Raw genomic sequence first — 4,650 nt, forward strand, 5'->3', positions numbered from 1 at the left:
TATGGCTCATTTCATTCCTTGCCGAAAAACTAGTGACGCCACGTATGTGGCACACCTGTTTTTCACAGAAGTTGTTAGATTACATGGCTTACCCAAGACTATTGTTTCAGACAGGGATGTGAAGTTCACAGGACATTTTTGGCGCACCCTGTGGAAAAAGTTGGGCACGCAATTGAACTTCAGCTCTGCGTATCATCCGCAGACTGATGGACAAACGGAAGTGGTGAACAGGAGCTTGGGAAATTTATTACGAAGTTTGACTGGCGAAAATTCACGATTATGGGATAGAGCTCTTGCCCAGGCAGAATTCGCTTATAACGATTCGCCCAATCGTAGCACCGGATTTAGCCCATTTCAGATTTTATATGGTATGCATCCTCGGGGAATACATGAACTGCGAGATTTGGGAAATCTGGAGCGGAGAAGCGCGGATGGGGAGGATTTTGCTGAAGCAATGAGCGAGCTTCATGAAAAAGTCAAATTGAGATTGCAGGACAGCACACAGAAATACAAACAACAAGCAGACACAAAGCGGCAAGAGGTGCATTTTGATGTTGGAGACGAGGTCCTTGCGCACCTGCGCTGGGAACGGTTTCCTAAGGGCACATATAACAAGTTGAAGTACAAGAAAATCGGTCCATGCAAGATTTTACGAAAGTTTTCAGCCAACGCTTATGAACTTCAGCTGTGTAGGAATGGACAGGGTAAGTTCCTCAGAAAGAACACCAAAAGGACACCGCTCACAACTAGATCTCAAATCAATACACCAGTATTTTTGACGTGGTTAAAACCCTCAAAGAGGGAAACAGTCCATGGCCTGAGCCAACGTGGCCACTTCAGGTAATTTATTAATCAAAGAATGAAAATTTAAATAAGCTTTCTCTCATAGACGGATTACTCGAACAATGACCCTCCATGCGCTTTAAATAGAACTCATGGACCAATCGGGTGTCAAGCCACGGATCAAGTGTCGGTAATACCGAGGAGAGAGTGAACCGTCGGATCACTACATATCGTGACCGTCGGATTGTAAGTTACAAAATGTACAACGGTAAAGAAACACACTTTACCTAACTCTATACCTAACTCTATACTAGACCAAGTTGAACTTAACTATTTCCTATGTGTCGGAATATCCTAACATCCCCCCTTAAGAACAACTTGGGATAGGATTGAAGGATTTACAAATATGACACAATAGGAGAAGGAAGGAGGCACTAGAGCCTATCCCCCCTTAGTGACAACTTCCTGAACTCCAAGCATATATCGAAGTTTAGTGAACTTCGCCTCTGTGAGAGCCTTTGTGAAGATGTCTGCAACCTAATCATCTGTTGAACAATATTGCACTTCAAGAACATGGTCATGAATGAGCTTTCTGATGAAGTGCATGTGTAGTTCAATGTGTTTGCTGCGCTGATGCTGGACTGGATCTTTGCATAGTTGAATGGCACTTTGATTATCACACCAAAGTGTGGTTGGATGCTGCTGCTCAAAGCCAAACTCTGATAGGATCTGATGAAGCCACAAGGCTTCCTTACTAGCTTCCACGGCACCACGATACTCTGCTTCTGCTGACGAAAGAGAAATGGCAGCCTGTTTCTTACAAGCCCATGTAATAGGTCCTGAACCAAGAGTGAAGACATAACCGACAGTAGACTTCCAATCATCAGGGTCACAAGCCCAATCAGAATCAGTGAAACAAACTAATAAAGGAGCTGCTTTAGCACTGTAATGAATCCCAAACTGTACTGTACCTCGAACATAACGAAGTATTCTTTTAGCTGCTTTCCAATGACTTTCACGGGGGTTTTGCATAAAATGAGCAACAAGGCCAACAACAAAGGAAAGGTCAGGACAAGTATGGGTTAAATACAAGAGTTTTCCTACAAGTTGACGGTATAAGGTAGCATCAACTTCAGGAGAAGTACAAGAGACTGAAAGTTTGACTCCAGACTGAAAGGGAGAAGGGGCTGGCTTACAGTCTTCCATGTGAAAATGACGAAGAATATCACAAGCATACTTGGACTGGGAAAGGGAAATAACCTCCTTGGATTGCAAGACTTGAAGACCGAGAAAATAGTGTAAGTGTCCTAAGTCTGTCATTTCAAATTTCTTTTTAAGGCTGGACTTCACATGGTTTATAAAGTTGGGATCACTACCAGTAAGAATAAGATCATCAACATAAAGAACAAGGATGATAAGAGAGTTGCCCACTTTCTTGGTGTAGACAGTATTGTCAGAATAACACCTAGAAAAGCCAGATTCTAAAAGAAAGCTATCCATTTTGGCATACCAAGCCCGAGGAGCTTGCTTGAGACCATAAAGGGATTTCTTAAGTCGACATACAAGGCTGGAGTCTGTTTGGATGAAGCCAATGGGTTGTTCCATATAGATTTCTTCATGCAAGTCCCCATGCAAGAAGGCAGATTTAACATCCATCTGATGGACTTCCCATTTTAAAGAGGCAGCAAGGGAAAGAACAAGGCGAATAGAGTTCATTTTGGCAACAGGGGAGAAGGTTTCAGTGTAGTCAATGCCTTCAACCTGTGAAAAGCCCTTAGCAACAAGACGAGCTTTATGTTTATCAACTTTCCCATCTGGTCCATACTTGGTTCTGTAAACCCATTTACATCTAAAAAGTTTGCGTCCCTTTGGTAGAGGAACAAGATCCCATGTATCATTTGCCAACAATGAATGATATTCTTCATTCATAGCTGCTTCCCAATGTGGATGGCCTGAAGCTTCTGCAAAAGTGTCAGGATCATGATTTACTGGAGCTTGAGCCAGTAAAGAAGAGGCTCTTTCAAACTGAGAACGTGTACGTCGCTGATCTGTAGGATCACCGACAAGATCACCTGCTGCATCTCCAGTAGCACAGACCCATCTTGGAAGTTGAGGATCCTGAGAAGGTGGGGGAGGATTGTCATCCTCACTTTCATCATCTGAAGAAGAAATGTTTTCAAAAGTAGAAGAGATAGGAAGAGGTGGCACATCCGCCGGACTAGGCTCGCAGGCCGATTTATTTTCATCAAATTTTACATCTCTTCTAATGATAACATTTTTGGACTTAAATGGAATAAGTCTATAACCTTTTACATCTTCAGAATATCCAACAAAAGTACATTTCTCACTCTTAGGTTCTAAAGCTTTATGCTTTTCATCTGGAATATGGGCCCATGCTTCACTTCCAGAAACACGAAAGTGACTTACATCTGGTTTAATGGAACTCCAAGCTTCTTCTGGAGTGATATTCTTTAGAACCTTAGTAGGAGTGCGATTGATTATATAATTTGCACAATTAATTGCTTCGGCCCAAAAACTAAGACTGAGTCCTTTAGATTGCAGCATACAATTAGCCATTTCCTTTAAGGTGCGATTTTTTCTTTCAGCTACACCATTTTGTTGTGGAGTGTATGGAACAGTATGTTGCATTTGAATTCCATTTTCGGTGCAAAAGTTGATGAATGTGTTTTTAAAATATTCTCCACCATTATCAGTTCTTAGCTTAAGAATTTGATGTCCAGATTGTTTTTCAACAAAGGCTTTGAAGGCCAAAAATGTGTTAAATACTTCGCTCTTGAGTTTTAAGAAGTATACCCAAGTGCGTCTGGAGAAATCATCAATGAAAGTTAAGAAATACTTGCAGCCAGAGAATGAAGCAACAGGAAGTAGACCACATAAATCACTGTGCACAAGCTGTAAAGGGGCTGAGGCGTGCCAAGAGGCACGTTTTTCAAAACTGTCCCGATGATGTTTTCCGAGTACACATCCGGAACAAACACCATCTCTGCAAGATACCATAGGAAGACCTGTCACCATATTTTCTTTACATAGATGTTGAAGGGAGCGATAGTTTAAGTGACCAAATCGCTCATGCCAAAGTTTGCTCACTTCATCATTATGAGCAACAAATACTGAGGGAAGATTTGATGACCCAAAGTTGTGAAACTTATACAACCTTGTGGAATCATCAGCAATACCAGTAGCTAGAATCTGTTTAGGATCTCTTAGATCCTTGATTACAACATCATGAGGTGAAAATTCAACAATTTTACCTTCACCTGAATGAGTTATCTGATATACAGATAGAAGGTTGCAGGATAAGGTTGGAACACATAATACATCATTAAACTGACCATTGTCTAGATGAACAGTTCCAGTCCCTACAACATTAAGAGATCTATCATCACCAACATATATATTTTTGGTGTTACAATCATTTAAAGAAGAAAACATGGCTTTGTTTTTGGCCATGTGATAAGAGGCTCCAGAATCAATGAGCCACTCATGAGAATGAGAAGAAGAAGATACATTTAATGCATAACCAGACTGAGATGATTGACAAAGACATGCAGAAAGTGCCATTCCTGAAGATGAAGTTGAAGTTGAAGTTGAAGAATGCTCCACATGGATGTTATGTTTCTTCATTGCGGCTTCCAAGGCTTCCATCTTCTTAAAGCATTTAGATTCTAAGTGGCCATCTCGATTACAAAAGTTACAATGTCTATCAGTTTTCTTCCATTTGTTTTTATTGGTCTTATCATTTTGCTGAAATGATCTTTCATTTTGAGGCTGAGTTTGCTTAGGACCCTTGTTTGGTTTAGGACCATTCTTTTTAGGATATGACTTCTTAGGATTCTTTGAATTTGG

Source organism: Pinus tabuliformis, chromosome 8, assembly GCF_031772625.1.
Source record: "Pinus tabuliformis cultivar Carrire ecotype Pingquan chromosome 8, CPIR1, whole genome shotgun sequence".
Lineage (NCBI taxonomy): Eukaryota > Viridiplantae > Streptophyta > Pinopsida > Pinales > Pinaceae > Pinus > Pinus tabuliformis.